The 19,958-nt window shown below is 44.3% G+C and overlaps 1 long non-coding RNA gene across 1 annotated transcript in view; it reads left to right on the forward strand.

The window, feature by feature from the left end:
- Positions 1–17,331, forward strand: part of LOC308610525 — a 926,875-nt gene extending 909,544 nt beyond the window's left edge. Inside the window, exon 3 of the long non-coding RNA XR_014014569.1 lies at positions 17,257–17,331. This is a non-coding gene — a long non-coding RNA (uncharacterized lncRNA). The remainder of the gene's footprint in view (positions 1–17,256) is intronic.
- The last annotated feature ends 2,627 nt before the right edge of the window (positions 17,332–19,958 follow it).

The following is a 19,958-nucleotide window of genomic DNA, read 5'->3' on the forward strand; positions in this document are numbered from 1 at the left end:
GATGACAATGGTATGGAGCATTGTGATGTCAAGTGATTTGGAGGATTGTGATGACAAAGGTAATGGAGCATTGTGATGACAAGGGCTTGGAGCATTGTGATTACAAGGTTCATGGAGCATTGTGATGACAACGGCCATTGAGAATTTTGATGAAAAGATCGTGAAGCATTGTGGTGACACAGGAATGGAGCTTGCTATGACAGGGGTCATGGGGTAATGCGATGACATGTGCATGGAGAATTGTGATGACAAAAGACATGGAGCACGGTGATGAGAACTGTCATGGAGCATTGTGATGAAAAGGACGTGGAGAATAGTGATGACAACGGACATGGAGCACTGTGATGACGAAAGCATGGAGCATTGTGATGGCAAGACCGTGGAGCATTGTGATGAGAAGACCATGGATAATTGTGATGACGAGCGTCATGGAGCACTGTAATGACAAGGGCTGGGGAGCATTGTGATGTCATGGGACATGGAGCATTTGGATGAAAAGGGTAATGGAGCATTTTGATGACATGGCTTATGGAACATTGTGATGTCATAGGTCATCGAACATTGTGATGATAAGTGCATGTAGCATTGTGATGACAGGAGTCATTGAACATTGTGATGATAGGGGTGAGGGAGTATTGTGATGAATAGTGATGTAACATTGTGATATCAGTGGTGAGAGAGCATATTGATGAGAAGTGCATGGAGCATTGTGATGACAAGGTAAATGGAGCATTGTGATGACCAGATTGTGGAGCACTCTGATGACAAGCACATGGTGCATGGTGATGACATGTGTCATGGAGCATTGTGCTGACAAGCGCATGGAGCATTGTGATGACAACGGTCAAGGAACATTGTGCTGAGAAAGGCATAGAGTATTGTGATGACAAGGGTCAAAGAGCATTGTGATGAAAATTTCATGGAGCATTGAGGTTAAAAATGTCACAGAGACTGTTGATGACGAGGGCATGGACCATTGTGATGACAAAGGTCATGAAGAATTGTGATGACTGGAGTCACGGAGCATTGTGATAACAAGGGCATGGAACATTGTGATGACAAGGGCAGGGAACATTGGTCTAATAAGTTTCATGGATTATTGCAATGGCAGTTGGAATAGCGCATTGTGATGACAAGTGCATGGAGCATTGTGAAGACCAGGTCATGCAGTATTGTGAAGACTGGTGTCAGGGAGCATTGTGATGACATATATAATGGCCCATTGTGATGACAATGGCATGGAGCATTGTGATGCCAAGTGTCATGGAGGATTCTGATGACAAAGGTAATGGAGCATTGTGATGACAATGACTTGGAGCATTGTGATGACAAGGGTCAGGGAGCATTGTGCTGGCAAGTGCATGGAGAATTGTGATGACACGGGTCATGGAGCATTTGGATGACAAGCTTGTGGAGTATTTTGATGACAGTGGCATGGAGCATTGTGATGAAAATGGCATGGGGCATTGTGATGATAAAGGCATGGAGCCTTTTTGCGCCAGCGTTCAAGGAGCATTCTGACGACAAGAGTCAGGGAGCATTGTGATGACAAGTGTATTGACAATTGTGATGACAAAGGTCATGGAACATTTTGATGAAAAGGGCATGGAGTACTGTGATGACAGGCATCATGGAGCGTTGTGATGACAAGTGTTATGAAACATTGTGACCACAACGATTTGGAGCACTGTGATGACAGAGGTCATGGATCATTTTGATTTCAAGGAGCATGGAGCATTGTGATGACAAGGGCATGAAACAATGTGATCCCAAGGTTCATGGAGGATTGTGATGACAGTGGTAATGGAGTATCGTGATGACAAGGGACATGGAGCATTGAGTTGACAAAGGGACGGAGCATTGTGATAACAAGTGTCACGGAGCATTGTGATGAAAATTTCATGGAGCATTGTGGTGATAAAGTTCAAAGAGCCTTGTGATGATGAGGGAATGGATAATTGTGATGACACAGGTCATGACGCCTTGTGATGACTGGAGTCACGGAGCATTGTGAGAACTGGGGTCATGGAGCATTGTGATGACAAGGGTCATGGAGCATTGAGTTGACAAAGGGACGGAGCATTGTGATAACAAGTGTCACGGAGCATTGTGATGAAAAGTTCAGGGAGCATTGTGGTGACAAAGTTCACAGAGCCTTGTGATGATGAGGGCATGGATAATTGTGATGACACAGGTCATGACGCCCTGTGATGACTGGAGTCAGAGAGCATTGTGCAAACTGGGGTATTGGAGCATTGTGATGACAAGGGCATGGAGCATTGTGATGACAGGGTCATGGAGCATTGGTCTGACAAGTTTCATGGAGAATTGTGTTGACAGTGGGCATGGCACATTGTGATGACAAGGTCATGGAGTATTGTGAAGACAGGTGTCAGGGAGCATTGTGATGACATATTTCATGTTCCATTGTGATGACAATGGCATGGAGCATTGTGATGTCTAGTGTTTTGGAGGATTGTGATGACAAAGGTAATGGAGCATTGTGATGACAAAGGCATGGAGCATTGTGATGACAAGGGTCATGGAGCATTTTGATGACAACGGCCATTGAGAATTTTGACGAAAATGTCATGAAGCATTGTGATGACAGAGGCATGGAGCTTGCTATGACAGGGTTCATGGGGCATTGCGATGACATATGCATGGAGAATCGTGATGACAAAAGCATGTAAAATTGTGATGAGGACTGTCATTGAGCATTGTGATGACATGGACGTGGAGAATTCTGATGACAAGGGACATGGAGCATTGTGATGACCAGGGCATGGAGCATTGTGATGGCAAGACCATGGAGCATTGTGATGAGAAGGCCATGGATAATTGTGATGACGAGCATCAAGGAGCACAGTAATGACAAGGGCTATGGAGCATTGTGATGTCAGGGGACATGGAGCATTTTGATGAAAAGTGTCATGGAGCATTTTGATGACAGGGCTTATGGAACATTGTGATGTCATAGGTCATCGAACATTGTGATGATAAGTGCATGTAGCATGGTGATGACAGGAGTCATGGAACATTGTGATGACAGGGGTGAGGGAGTAAATAAATTAATAGAGATGTAACATTGTGATATTTGTGGTGAGAGAGCATATTGATGAGAAGTGCATGGAGCATTGTGATGACAGTGCTAATGGAGCATTGTGATGAGAAGATTGTGGAGCACTGTGATGACAAGCGCATGGTGCATTGTGAAGACGTGTCATGGATCATTGTGCTGACAAGCGCATGGAGAATTGTGATGACAACGGTCTGGAGCATTGTGCTGAGAATGGCATAGAACATTGTGATGAAAAGGGCATGGAGCATTGGTCTAATAAGTTTCATGGATTATTGCAATGACAGTTGGAATGGCGCATTGTGATGACAAGGGCATGGAGCATTGTGAAGGCAAGGTCTTGCAGTATTGTGAAGACTGGTGTCAGGGAGCATTGTGATGACATATGTAATGGCTCATTGTGATGACAATGACATGGAGCATTGTGATGCCAAGTGTCATGGAGGATTCTGATGACAAAGGTAATGGAGCATTGTGATGACAATGGCTTGGAGCATTGTGATGACAAGGGTCAGGGAGCATTGTGCTGGCAAGTGCATGGAGAATTGTGATGCACACCTCATGGAGCATTTGGGTGACAAGCTTGTGGAGTATTTTGATGACAATGGCATGGATTATTGTGAGGAAATGGCATGGGGCATTGTGATGAAAACAGCATGGAGCCTTTCCTTGACAGGGTTCAATGATCATTCTGACGACAAGAGCCAGGGAGCATTGTGATGACAAGTGTATTGAGAATTGTGATGACAAAGTTCATGGAACATTGTGATGAAAAGGACATACCGTATTGTGATGACAGGCATCATGGAGCGTTGTGATGACAAGTGTTATGGAACATTGTGATCACAAGGGTTTGGAGCATAGCGATGACAGAGGTCATGGATCATTTTGATTTCAAGGAGCATGGAGCATTGTGATGACAAGGGCATGAAGCAATGTGATCCCAAGGTTCATGGAGGATTGTGATGATAATGGTAATGGAGTATTGTGATGACAAGCGCATAGAGCATTGTAATGACAAGGTCATGTAGCATTTTGCTGACAAAGGTATGGAGCATTGTGATGACAGGTGTCATGGCGCACTGTGATGACAAGTGTCACAGAGCATTGTGAATACAGAGGTCATGGAGCATTGGGATGACTAGGGCACAGATCATTTTGATGACATGGATCATGGAGTTTGGGCTGAACATATTCATGGAGTATTGTGATGACATGGGTCATGGAGCATTGTGATGACTAGGTAATGGGGCATTGTGATGACAAGAGTCCCGGATCATTGTGTTGTCAGGTGTCATGGAGTGTTGTGATGACAGTGGTCATGGAGCATTGTGATGATATTGGTCATGGAGCATTGCGATGAGAATGTCATGGAGAATTGGGCTGAAAATGTTCATGGAGTATTGTGATGACACGTGTCATGGAGCATTCAGATGACAAGTTTGTGGAGTACTGTGCTGACAAAGCATGTAACACTGTGATGAGAAGTGTCATGGAACATAGTGATGCCAAGAACTTGGAGTATTGTGATGACCAGGGCATGGAGCATTGTGATGGCAAGACCGTGGAGCATTGTGATGAGAAGGCCATGGATAATTGTGATGAAGAGTGTCATGGAGCACTGTAGTGACAAGGGTTATGGAGCATTGTGATGTCAGGGGACATGGAGCATTTTGATGAAAAGGGTCATGGAGCATTTTGTTGACAGGTCTTATGGAACATTGTGATGTCATAGGCCATCGAACATTGTGATGATAAGTGCATGTAGCATTGTGATGACAGGAGTCATGGAACATTGTGATGACAGGGGTGGGGGAGTATTGTGATAAATAGTGATGTAAATTTGTGATATCAGTGGTGAGAGAGCATATTGATGAGAAGTGCATGGAGCCCTGTGATGACAAGGTTAATGGAGCATTGTGATGACCAGATTGTGGAGCACTGTGATGACAAGCGCATGGTGCACTGTGATGACATGTGTCATGGAGCATTGTGCTGACAAGCGCATGGAGCATTGTGATGACAACGGTCATGGAGCATTGTGCTGAGAAAGGCATAGAGTATTGTGATGACAAGGGTCAAAGGGTATTGTGATGAAAATTTCATGGAGCATTGAGGTTAAAAAGGTCACAGAGACTGTTGATGATGAGGGCATGGACCATTGTGATGACAAAGGTCATGAAGCATTGTGATGACTGGACTCACGGAGCATTGTGATGACATGGGTCATGGAGCATTGTGATAACAAGGGCAGGGAGCATAGTGATGAAAAGGGCATGGAGCCTTGGTCTAATAAGTTTCATGGATTATTGCAATGACATTTGGAATGGCGCATTGTGATGACTAGGGCATGGAGCATTGTGAAGACCAGGTCATGCAATATTGTGAAGACTGGTGTCAGGGAACATTGTGATGACATATGTAATGGCCCATTGTGATGACAACGGCATGGAGCATTGTAATGCCAAGTATCATGGAGGATTCTGATGACAAATGTAATGGAGCATTGTGATGGCAATGGCTTTGAGCATTGTGATGACATGCGTCATGGAGCTTTGTGACGACAAGGGCATGAAGCAATGTGATGAGAGCGATCATGGATCATTGTGATGACAATGACATGGAGCATTGTGATGCCAAGGGTCATGGTTCTTCGTGATGACAAAATCATGGAGCATTTTGATGACAAGGGCGTTGTGCATTGTGATGAGAAGGGCAGGGAGTATTGTGATGACAGTGTCATGGAACAATTTGATGAAAATGGTCAAGGAACATTTTGATGACAGGGGTTATGGAACATTTTGATGTCAGGGGTCATGGAACATTTTCATGACAGGGGTTATGGACCATTGTGATGACAGGGGAGTGGGGGTATTGTGGTGACTAGAGAGGGTACATTTTGATATCAGTGCTGAGAGAGCATTTTGATAAGACGTGCAAGGAGCATTGTGATGACAAGTTTTATGGAGCATTGTGATGACATGGGTCATGGAGCACTGTGCTGACAAGCCCATGGAACATTGTGATGACAAGGGTCATGGAGCATTGAGTTGACAAAGGGACGGAGCATTGTGATAACAAGTGTCACGGAGCATTGTGATGAATAGTTCATGGAGCAATGTGGTGACAGAATTCACAGAGCCTTGTGATGATGAGGGCATGCATCACTGTGATGACACAGGTCATGAAGCCTTGTGATGACTTGAGTCACGGAGCATTGTGAGAACTGGTGTCATGGAGCATTGTGATGACAAGGGCATGCAGCATTGTGATGACAGGGGCATGGAGCATTGGTCTCACAAGTTTCATGGATAACTGTGTTGACTGTGGGCATGGCACATTGTGATGACAAGGGCATGGAATATTGTGAAGACAGGTGTCAGGGAGCATTGTGATGACATATTTCATGTACCATTGTGAGGACAATGGTATGGAGCATTGTGATGTCAAGTGATTTGGAGGATTGTGATGACAAAGGTAATGGAGCATTGTGATGACAAGGGCTTGGAGCATTGTGATTACAAGGTTCATGGAGCATTGTGATGACAACGGCCATTGAGAAGTTTGATGAAAAGATCGTGAAGCATTGTGGTGACACAGGAATGGAGCTTGCTATGACAGGGGTCATGGGGTATTGCGATGACATGTGCATGGAGAATTGTGATGACAAAAGACATGGAGCACTGTGATGAGAACTGTCATGGAGCATTGTGATGACAAGGACGTGGAGAATAGTGATGACAACGGACATGGAGCACTGTGATGACCAAAGCATGGAGCACTGTGATGGCAAGACCGTGGAGCATTGTGATGAGAAGACCATGGATAATTGTGATGACGAGCGTCATGGAGCACTGTAATGACAAGGGCTATGGAGCATTGTGATGTCATGGGACATGGAGCATTTTGATGAAAAGGGTAATGGAGCATTTTGATGACATGGCTTATGGAACATTGTGATGTCATAGGACATCGAACATTGTGATGATAAGTGCATGTAGCATTGTGATGACAGGAGTCATTGAACATTGTGATGATAGGGGTGAGGGACTCTTGTGATGAATAGTGATGTAACATTGTGATATCAGTGGTGAGAGAGCATATTGATGAGAAGTGCATGGAGCATTGTGATGACAAGGTAAATCGAGCATTGTGATGACAAGATTGTGGAGCACTGTGATGACAAGCACATGGTGCATGGTGTTGACATGTGTCACGGAGCATTGTGCTGACAAGCGCATGGAGCATTGTGATGACAACGGTCAAGGAACATTGTGCTGAGAAAGGCATAGAGTATTGTGATGACAAGGGTCAAAGAGCATTGTGATGAAAATTTCATGGAGCATTGAGTTTAAAAATGTCACAGAGACTATTGATGACGAGGGCATGGACCACTGTGATGACAAAGGTCATGAAGAATTGTGATGACTGGAGTCACGGAGCATTGTGATAACAAGGGCATGGAGCATTGTGATGACAAGGGCAGGGAACATTGGTCTAATAAGTTTCATGGATTATTGCAATGACAGTTGGAATAGCGCATTGTGATGACAAGTGCATGGAGCATTGTGAAGACCAGGTCATGCAGTATTGTGAAGACTGGTGTCAGGGAGCATTGTGATGACATATATAATGGCCCATTGTGATGACAATGGCATGGAGCATTGTGATGCCAAGTGTCATGGAGGATTCTGATGATAAAGGTAATGGAGCATTGTGATGACAATGGCTTGGAGCATTGTGATGACAAGGGTCAGGGAGCATTGTGCTGGCAAGTGCATGGAGAATTGTGATGACACGGGTCATGGAGCATTTGGATGACAAGCTTGTGGAGTATTTTGATGACAATGGCATGGAGCATTGTGATGAAAATGGCATGGGGCATTGTGATGATAAAGGCATGGAGCCTTTTTGTGCCAGGGTTCAAGGAGCATTCTGTCGACAAGAGTCAGGGAGCATTGTGATGACAAGTGTATTGACAATTGTGACGACAAAGGTCATGGAACATTTTGATGAAAAGGGCATGGAGTACTGTGATGACAGGCATCATGGAGCGTTGTGATGACAAGTGTTATGAAACACTGTGACCACAACGATTTGGAGCACTGTGATGACAGAGGTCATGGATCATTTTGATTTCAAGGAGCATGGAGCATTGTGATGACAAGGGCATGAAACAATGTGATCCCAAGGTTCATGGAGGATTGTGATGACAGTGGTAATGGGGTATTTTGATGACAAGTTCTTTAAGCCTTGTAATGAGAAGGCCATGTAGCATTTTGCTGACAAAGGCATGGAACATTGTGGTGACAGGTGTCATGGAGCATTCGGATGACAAGGGCATGGATCATTGTGATGACAAGGGTCATGGAGCATTGGGATGAAAATGTTCATGGAGTATCGTGATGACAAGGGACATGGAGCATTGAGTTGACAAAGGGACGGAGCATTGTGATAACAAGTGTCACGGAGCATTGTGATGAAAATTTCATGGAGCATTGTGGTGACAAAGTTCACAGAGCCTTGTGATGATGAGGGCATGGATAATTGTGATGACACAGGTCATGACGCCTTGTGATGACTGGAGACACGGAGCATTGTGAGAACTGGGGTCATGGAGCATTGTGATGACAAGGGTCATGGAGCATTGAGTTGACAAAGGGACGGAGCATTGTGATAACAAGTGTCACGGAGCATTGTGATGAAAAGTTCATGGAGCATTGTGGTGACAAAGTTCACAGAGCCTTGTGATGATGAGGGCATGGATCATTGTGATGACACAGGTCATGACGCCCTGTGATGACCGGAGTCATGGAACATTGTGCGAACTGGGGTATTGGAGCATTGTGATGACAAGGGCATGGAGCATTGTGATGACAGGGTCATGGAGCATTGGTCTGACAAGTTTCATGGATAATTGTGTTGACAGTGGGCATGGCACATTGTGATGACAAAGTCATGGAGTATTGTGAAGACAGGTGTCAGGGAGCATTGTGATGACATATTTCATGTTCCATTGTGATGACAATGGCATGGAGCATTGTGATGCCAAGTGTTTTGGAGGATTGTGATGACAAAGGTAATGGAGCATTGTGATGACAAGAGCTTGGATCATTGTGATGACAAGGGTCAAGGAGCATTTTGATGACAACGGCCATTGAGAATTTTGACGAAAAGGTCATGAAGCATTGTGATGACAGAGGCATGGAGCTTGCTATGACAGGGGTCATGGGGCATTGCGATGACATGTGCATGGAGAATCGTGATGACAAAAGCATGTAAAATTGTGATGAGAAGTGTCATTGAGCATTGTGATGACATGGACGTGGAGAATTCTGATGACAAGGGACATGGAGCATTGTGATGACCAGGGCATGGAGCATTGTGATGGCAAGACCGTGGAGCATTGTGATGAGAAGGCCATGGATAATTGTGATGACGAGCGTCAAGGAGCACAGTAATGACAAGGGCTATGGAGCATTGTGATGTCAGGGGACATGGAGCATTTTGATGAAAAGAGTCATGGAGCATTTTGATGACAGGGCTTATGGAACATTGTGATGTCATAGGTCATCGAACATTGTGATGATAATTGCATGTAGCATGGTGATGACAGGAGTCATGGCACATTGTGATGACAGGGGTGAGGGAGTAATGTAATGAATAGTGATGTAACATTGTGATATCAGTGGTGAGAGAGCATATTGATGAGAAGTGCATGGAGCATTGTGATGACAATGTTAATGGAGCATTGTGATGAGAAGATTGTGGAGCACTGTGATGACAAGCGCATGGTGCATTGTGATGACGTTTCAGGGATCATTGTGCTGACAAGCGCATGGAGAATTGTGATGACAACGGTCTGGAGCATTGTGCTGAGAATGGCATAGAACATTGTGATGAAAAGGGCATGGAGCATTGGTCTAATAAGTTTCATGGATTATTGCAATGACAGTTGGAATGGCGCATTGTGATGACAAGGGCATGGAGCATTGTGAAGGCAAGGTCTTGCAGTATTGTGAAGACTGGTGTCAGGGAGCATTGTGATGACATATGTAATGGCTCATTGTGATGACAATGGCATGGAGCATTGTGATGCCAAGTGTCATGGAGGATTCTGATAACAAAGGTAATGGAGCATTGTGATGACAATGGCTTGGAGCATTGTGATGACAAGGGTCAGGGAGCATTGTGCTGGCAAGTGCATGGAGAATTGTGATGCACACGTCATGGAGCATTTGGATGACAAGCTTTTGGAGTATTTTGATGACAATGGCATGGATTATTGTGAGGAAATGGCAGGGGGCATTGTGATGAAAACAGCATGGAGCCTTTTCTTGACAGGGTTCAATGATCATTCTGACGACAAGATCCAGGGAGCATTGTGATGACAAGTGTATTGAGAATTGTGATGACAAAGTTCATGGAACATTGTGATGAAAAGGACATACAGTATTGTGATGACAGGCATCATGGAGCGTTGTGATGACAAGTGTTATGGAACATTGTGATCACAAGGGTTTGGAGCATTGCGATGACAGAGGTCATGGATCATTTTGATTTCAAGGAGCATGGAGCATTGTGATGACAAGGGCATGAAGCAATGTGATCCCAAGGTTCATGGAGGATTGTGATGATAATGGTAATGGAGTATTGTGATGACAAGCGCATAGAGCATTGTAATGACAAGGTCATGTAGCATTTTGCTGACAAAGGTATGGAGCATTGTGATGACAGGTGTCATGGCGCACTGTGATGACAAGTGTCACAGAGCATTGTGAATACAGAGGTCATGGAGCATTGGGATGACTAGGGCACAGATCATTTTGATGGCAAGGATCATGGAGTTTGGGCTGAATATATTCATGGAGTATTGTTATGACATGGGTCATGGACCACTGTGATGACTAGGTAATGGGGCATTGTGATGACAAGAGTCCCGGATCATTGTGTTGTCAGGTGTCATGGATTGTTGTGATGACAGTGGTCATGGAGCATTGTGATGATATTGGTCATGGAGCATTGCGATGAGAAAGTCATGGAGCATTGGGCTGAAAATGTTCATGGAGTATTGTGATGACACGTGTCATGGAGCATTCAGATGACAAGTTTGTGGAGTACTGTGCTGACAAAGCATGTAACACTGTGATGAGAAGTGTCATGGAACCTAGTGATGCCAAGAACTTGGTGTATTGTGATGACCAGGGCATGGAGCATTGTGATGGCAAGACCGTGGAGCATTGTGATGAGAAGGCCATGGATAATTGTGATGAAGAGTGTCATGGAGCACTGTAATGACAAGGGTTATGGAGCATTGTGATGTCAGGGGACATGGAGCATTTTGATGAAAAGGGTCATGGAGCATTTTGTTGACAGGTCTTATGGAACATTGTGATGTCATAGGTCATCGAACATTGTGATGATAAGTGCATGTAGCATTGTGATGACAGGAGTCATGGAACATTGTGATGACAGGCGTGGGGGAGTATTGTGATAAATAGTGATGTAACTTTGTGATATCAGTGGTGAGAGAGCATATTGATGAGAAGTGCATGGAGCCCTGTGATGACAAGGTTAATGGAGCATTGTGATGACCAGATTGTGGAGCACTGTGATGACAAGCGCATGGTGCACTGTGATGACATGTGTCATGGAGCATTGTGCTGACAAGCGCATGGAGCACTGTGATGACAACGGTCATGGAGCATTGTGCTGAGAAAGGCATAGAGTATTGTGATGACAAGTGTCAAAGAGTACTGTGATGAAAATTTCATGGAGCATTGAGGTTAAAAACGTCACAGAGACTGTTGATGATGAGGGCATGGACCACTGTGATGACAAAGTTCATGAAGCATTGTGATGACTGGACTCACGGAGCATTGTGATGACATGGGTCATGGAGCATTGTGATAACAAGGGCATGGAGCATAGTGATGACAAGGGCATGGAGCATTGGTCTAATAAGTTTCATGGATTATTGCAATGACATTTGGAATGGCACATTGTGATGACAAGGGCATGGAGCATTGTGAAGCCCAGGTCATGCAATATTGTGAAGACTGGTGTCAGGGAGCATTGTGATGACATATGTAATGGCCCATTGTGATGACAATGGCATGGAGCATTGAGATGCCAAGTATCATGGAGGATTGTGATGACAAATGTAATGGAGCATTGTGATGACAATGGCTTGGAGCATTGTGATGACAAGGGTCAGGGAGCATTGTGCTGACAAGTGCATGGAGAATTGTGATGACAAAGGTCATGGAGCATTCTGATGACATGCTAATGGAGTATTTTGATGACGATGGCATGGAGCATTGTGATGAAAACTGCATGGGGCATTGTGATGAAAAATGCATGGAGCCTTTTTGTGACAGTGTTCAAGGAGCATTCTGACGACAAGAGTCAGGGAGCATTGTGATGACAAGTGTATTGAGAATTGTGATGACAAAGGTCATGGAGCATTGTGATGAAAAGGGCATGGAATATTGTGATGACAGGCATTATGGAGAATTGTGATGACAAGTGTTATGGAACATTGTGACCACAAGTGTTTGGAGCATTGTGATTACAGAGGTCATGGATCATTTTGATTTCAAGGAGCAGGGAGCATTGTGATGACAAGGGCATGAATCAATGTGATCCCAAGGTTCATGGAGGATTGTGATGACAATGGTAATGGAGTATTGTGATGACAAGTGCATAGAGCATTTTAATGACAATGTCATGTAGCATTTTGCTGACAATGGCATGGAGCATTGTGATGACAGGGGTCATGGAGCTTTGTAATGACAGGGTTCATGGAGCATGGTGATGAGAAGTTCATGGAGCATTGGGCTGAAAATGTTCATGGAGTATTTTGATGACAGGTGTAATGGAGCATTGTGATGACAAGGTACTGGAGCATTGTGATGAGAAGTCCATGGAGCCTTGTGATGATATGTCTCATGGAACATTCTGATGAAAAGGGTCATGGAGCCTTGTGATTACAGGGGTTGTGGAGCACTGTGATGACAAGGGCATGGAGCATTGGAATGAGAAGGCCATGGAGCCTTGTCATCAAAGGGCTCAAGGAGCATACTTAGGACAAGTGTCAGGGAGCTTTGTGATAACAAGTGTATTGAGCATTGTGGTTACAAAAGTCATGGAGCATTGTTATGAGAAGACCATGGATAATTGTGATGAGGAGCGTCATGAGGCGTTGTGATGATAAGTGTTATGGAACATTTAGATCACAAGGATTTGGAGCATTGTGATGAGAGAGGACATGGAGCATTATGATTTCATTGTGATGACAATAGCATGAAGCATTATGATGGTGTGCATGGTGCATTGTGAAGACAGGGCTCATGGAGCATTGAGATGAAAAGGGGCATGGATCATTGTGATTACAGGGGTCTTGGGGCATTGTGATGACAGGTGTAATGGAGCATAGTGATGGCAAGGGCATGGAGCACTGTGATGAGAAGGCCATGGATCATACTGATGACATGCATCATGGAGCTTTGTGACGACAACGGCATGGATCAATGTGATGAGAGTGATCATGGCGCACTGTGATGACAATGAAATGGAGCATTGTGATGACAAGGGTCATGGATTTTTGTGATGACAAATTCATGGAGCATTTTGATGACAAGGGCGTTGTGCATTGTGATGAGAAGGCCAGGGAGCATTGTGATGACAGTGTCATGGAGCAATTTGATGAAAAGGGTCATGGAACATTTTGAAGACAGGGTTTATGGAATATTGTGATGTCAGGGGTCATGGAGCTTTTTAATGACAGGTGTTATGGAACATTGTGATGACAGGGGAGTGGGTATATTGTGATGACTAGTGAGGGAACATTTTGATATCAGTGGTGAGAGAGCATTTGGATAAGACGTGCAAGGAGCATTGTGATGACAAGGTTTATGGAGCATTGTGATGACATGGGTCATGGAGCACTGCACTGACAAGCGCATGGAACACTGTGATGACAAGGGTCATGGAGCATTGAGTTGACAAATGGATGGAGCGTTGTGGTAACAAGTGTCACGGAGCACTGTGATGAAAAGTTCATGGAGCATTTTGGTGACAATGTTCACAGAGCCTTGTGATGATGAGGGCATGGATCATTGTGATGACACAGGTCATGAATCTTTGTGATGACTGGAGTCACGGAGCATTGTGAGAAATGGTTTCATGGAGCATTGTGATGACAAGGGCATGGAGCATTGTGATGACAGTGGCATGGAGCACTGGTTTGACAAGTTTCATGGATAATTGTGTTGACATTGGGCATGGCACATTGTGATGACAATGTCATGGATTATTGTGAAGAAAGTTGTCAGGGAGCATTGTGATGACATATTTCATGTTCCATTGTGATGACAATGGCATGGAGCATTGTGATGCCAAGTGTTTTGGAGGATTGTGATGACAATGGTAATTGGGCATTGTGAGGACAAGGGCTTGGAGCATTGTGATGACAAGTGTCATGGAGCATTTTGATGACAACGGCCATTGAGAATTTTGATGAAAAGGTCGTGAAGCATTGTGATGACAGAGGCATGGAGCTTGCTATGACAGGGGTCATGGGGCATTGCGATGATATGTGCATGGAGTATTTTGATGGCAAATACATGTAACATTGTGAAGACAACTGTCATGGAGCATTGTGAAGAAAAGGACGTGAGAAATGTGATCACAAGGGACATGGAGCATTGTGATGACCAGGGCATGGAGCATTGTGATGGCAAGACCGTGGAGCATTGTGATGAGAAGGCCATGGATAATTGAGATGACGAGCGTCATGGAGCACTGTAATGACAAGGGCTATGGAGCATTGTGATGTCAGGGGACATGGAGCATTTTGATGAAAAGGGTCATGGATCATTTTGATGACAGGGGTTATGGAACATTGTGATGTCATAGGCCATCGAACACTGTGATGATAAGTGCATGTAGCATTGTGATGACAGGAGTCATGGAACATTGTGATGACAAGGGTGAGGGAGTTTTGAGATGAACAGTGATGTAACTTTGTGATATCAGTGGTGAGAGAGCATATTGATGAGAAGTGCATGGAGCATTGTGATGACAAGATTGTGGAGCACTGTGATGACAAGCGCATGGTGCATTGTGATGACGTGTCATGGATCTTTGGGCTGACAAGTGCATGGTGCATTGTGATGACAACGGTCATGGAGCATTGTGCTGAGAAAGGCATAGTGCATTGTGATGACAAGTGCCAAAGAGCATTGTGATGAAAATTTCATGGAGCATTGAGGTTAAAAATGTCACAGAGACTGTTGATGATGAGGACATGGAACATTTTGATGACAAAGGTCATGAAGAATTGTGATGACTGGAGTAACGGAACATTTTGATAACAAGGCCATGAGCATTGTGATTACAAGGGCATGGATCATTGGTCTTATAATTTTCATGGATTATTGCAATGTAAGTTGGAATGGCGCATTTTGATGACAAGGGCATGGAGCATTGTGAAGACCACGTCATGCTGTATTGTGAAGACAGGTGTCAGGGAGCATTGTGATGACATATGTAATGGCCCATTGTGATGACAATGGCATGGAGCATTGTGATGCCAAGTGTCATGGAGGATTCTGATGACAAAGGTAATGAAGCTTTGTGATGACAATGGCTTGGAGCATTGTGATGACAAGGGTCAGGGAGCATTGTGCTGGCAAGTGCATGGAGAATTGTGATGACATGGGTCATGGAGCATTTTGATGACAAAATTGTGGAGTATTTTGATGACAATGGCATGGAGCATTGTGATGAAAATGGCATGGGGCTTTGTGATGAAAAATGCATGGAGCCTTTTAGTGACAGGGTTCAAGGAGCATTCTGAGGACAAGTGTCAGGGAGCATTGTGATGACATGTGTTATGGAACATTGTGATCACAAATTTTGGAGCATTGTGATGACAGAGTCATGGATCATTTTGATTTCAAGGAGCATGGAGCATTGTGATGACAATGTCATGAAGCAATATGATTCCAAGGTTCATGGAGGATTGTGATGACAATGGTAATGCAGTTTTGTGATGACAAGCGCATAGAGCACTGTAATGACAAGGTCATGTAGCATTTTGCTGACAAAGGCATGGAGCATTGTGATGACAGGTGTCATGGATCACTTTGGTGACATGCATCACTGAGCATTGTGAATACAGTGGTCATGGAGCATTGGGATGACAAGGGCATTGATCATTGTGATGATAAGCGTCATGGAGCATTGGGCTTAAAATGTTCATGTAGTATAGTGATGACAGGGATCATGGAGCATTGTGATGAGTAGGGAATTGAGCATTGTTATGACAAGAGTCCCGTATCACTGTGTTGTCAGCGGTCAAGGTGTGTTGTGATGACAGTGATCATGGAGCATTGTGATGATATTGGTCATGGAGCATTGTGATGAGAAGGTCATGGAGCATTGGGCTGAAAATGTTCATGGAGTATTGTGATTACAGGGGTCATGGAACATTGTGATGACAAGGAAATGTAGCATTGTGAATAGAAGACCATGGAGAATTGTGATGACATGTCTCATGGAGCATTCTGATGAAAAGGGGCATGGGGCATTGTGATTACAGGAGTCTTGGAACATTGTTATGACAAGGGCATGGAGCATTGTGAGGAGGCCATGGAGTATTCTGATGACATGCGTCATGGAGCTCTGTGATGACAAGTGCATGGAGCACTGCGATTACAGGTGTCTTGGAGAATTGTGATGAAAAGGGCATGGAGCCTTGTCATGATAGGGTTCAAGGAGCATACTGATGACAAGTGTCAGGGAGCATTGTGATGACAAGTGTATAGAGCATTGTGATGACAAGGGTTATGGAGCATAGTGATGAGAAGATCATGGATAATTGTGATGATGGGCGTCATGGGGTGTTGTGATGATAAGGGTTATGGAACTTTGTGATCAAAAGAGTTTGGAGCATTGTGATGACAGAGGTCATCGAGCATTTTGATTTCATTGTGATGACAATAGCCTGAAGCATTATGATGATGGGCATGGTGCATTGTGTTGAAAGGGTTCATGGAGCATTGAGATGAAAAGGGGCATGGAGCATTGTGATTACAAGGGTCTTGGAGCATTGTGATGAGAAGGGCAAGGAGCATTGTTCTGAAATGTTTCATGGATTATTGTGATGAGAGTGGGCATGGAGCATTGTGATGAGAAGGGCACGGAACACTGTGATACATGAGTCAATGAGGTTTGTAATGACAAGGACATGGAGCATTGTGATGAGAAGGGCATCGAGCATTGTGATGACAAGTGTCATGGAGCTTTGTGATGACAATGACATGGAGCATTGTGATGCCAAGGGTCATGGAGTTTTGTGATGACAAAGGTCATGGAGCATTTTGATGACAAGGGTGTGGTGCATTGTGATGAGAAGGGCAGGGAGTATTTTTGTGACAAGGTTATGCAGGAATTTGATGAAAAGTGTAATGGGACATTTTGAAGACAAGGGTTATAGAACATTGTGATGTCAGGGGTCATGGATCTTTGGGATGAAAAGCATCATGGAGCATTTTGATGACAGGGGTCATGGAACATTGTGAATATAAGGGGATGTAGAATTGTGATGACAGGGTTCATGGAATATTGTGATTACAGGGGTGAGGGAGTATTGTGACAACTAGTGATGTAACACTGTGATATCTCTTGTGAGAGAGCATTTTGATGAGAAATGCATGGAGCATTGTGATTACAAGGTTTATGGAGCATTGCAATGAAAATATGTGGACCTTTGTGAGGAAAAGCGTGCGGCACATTGTGATGACAAGGGACACTGAATATTTTCCTGCCAAAAGCATGGAGCATTGTGATGACAATGGTCATGGAGCATTGTGATGAAAAGTTCATGGAGCATTGTGGTTCCAAATGTCACAGAGCCTTGTGATGATGCGGGCATGGACCATTGTGATGGCAAACGTTATGCAGCATTTTGATGACTGGATTCACGGAGCATTGTGATGACAGGGGTCATGGAGCACTGTGATGACTAGGGCATGGAGCATTGTGATGACAGGGGCATGAAACATTGGTCTGACCAGTTTCATAGAGTATTGTGATGAGAGTGGGCATGGTGCATTGTGATGACAAGGGCATGGAGCATTGTGATGAGAAGGTCATGGAGTATTGTGAAGACAGCTGTCAGGGAGCACTGTGATGACATATGTCATGGTCCATTGTGATGACATTGGCAGGGAGCATTGTGATGCCAAATATAATGGAGCATTGTGATGACTAGGGCTTGCAGCATTATGATGAGAATGGCCATTGAGAATTTTTATGACAAGGGCATGAAGCAATGTGATGACAAGCTCCTGGAGCATTGTGATGAGAAAATCATGGAGCCTCATAATGACAAGTCTCATGGAGCATACTGATGAAAAGGGGCATGGAGCACTGTGATTACAGGGGTCTTGGAGCATTGTGATGAGAAGTGTCATGGAGCCTTGTTATGACAAGTCCATGGGACATCATGATGGCAGGGGTTAAGGAGCTTTGTAATGACAGGGGTAATGGAGCATTGTGATGGTAAGGTCATGGATCATTGTGATGAGAATGCCATGGAGCATTCTGATGACATGCGTCATGGAGCTTTGGATGACAAGGGCATGGAGCAGTGTGATTACAGGGGTCTTGGAGCATTGTGATGAAAAGGGAATGGATCATTGTGATGAAAACGGTATGGAGCCTTGTCATGACAGGGTTCAAGGAGCATACAGACAACAAGTGTCTGGGAGCATTTTGATGACAAGTGTATTGAGCATTGTGATGACAAAGGTCATGGAGCATTGTGATGAGAAGACCATGGATAATTGTGATGACGAGCATCATGGGCATTGTGAGGACAAGTTTTATGGAATATTGGGATCACATGGGTTTGGAGCAATGTTATGACAGCGGTCATGGAGCATTTTGATTTCATTGTGATGACAATAGCATGAAGCATTATGATGATGGGCATGGTGCAATTTGATGAGAGGGTTCATGGATCCGTGGGATGAAAAGGGGCATGGAACACTGTGATTACAGGGGTCTTGGAGCATTGTGATGACAAGGGCATGGAGCATTGTGATGAGAAGGCCATGGAGCATTCTGATGACATGAGTCATGGAGCTTTCTGATAACAAGGGCATGGAGCATTTTGATTACAGGGGTATTGGAGCATTATCATGCAAACGACATGGATCATTGTGATGAAAAAGTCATGGAGACTTGTCATGACAGGGTTCAAAGAGCATACTGACGACAAGTGTCAGGGAGCATTTTGATGACAAGTGTATTGAGCATTGTGATGACAAAAGTCATGGAGCATTGTGATGAGAAGTGTCATTGAGCATTGTGATGACAAGTCCATGGAACATCGTAATGGCAGGGGTCATGGAGCATTGTGAGGAGAAGGGATGGAGCATTCTGATGACATGTGTCATGGATCTTTGTGATGACACGGGCATGGAGCAATGTGATGAGAGCTTTCATGGAGCATTGTGATGACAATGACATGGAGCATTGTGATGCCAAGGGTCATGGAACTTTGTGTTGAAATGGACATGGAGCATTTTGATAACAAGGGCGATGTGCATTCTGATGAGAAGGGCAGGGAGCATTGTGATGACAGTGTCATGGAGCAATTTGATGCAAAGGGTCATGGAACATTTGGATGACAGGGGTTAGGGAACACTGTGATGTCAGGGGTCACGGATCAATTTGATGAAAATTGTCATGGAGCATTTTGATGACAGGGGTTATGGAACATTGTGATGTCAGGGGTCATCGAACATTGTGATAATAATTGCAAGTAGCATTGTGATGACTGGAGTCATGGAACATTGTGATGACA

The sequence above is a fragment of the Mesoplodon bidens genome (genome assembly GCF_964165515.1).
Source record: "Mesoplodon bidens genome assembly, contig: HAP1_SCAFFOLD_46, whole genome shotgun sequence".
NCBI classification, from domain to species: Eukaryota; Metazoa; Chordata; class Mammalia; order Artiodactyla; family Ziphiidae; genus Mesoplodon; species Mesoplodon bidens.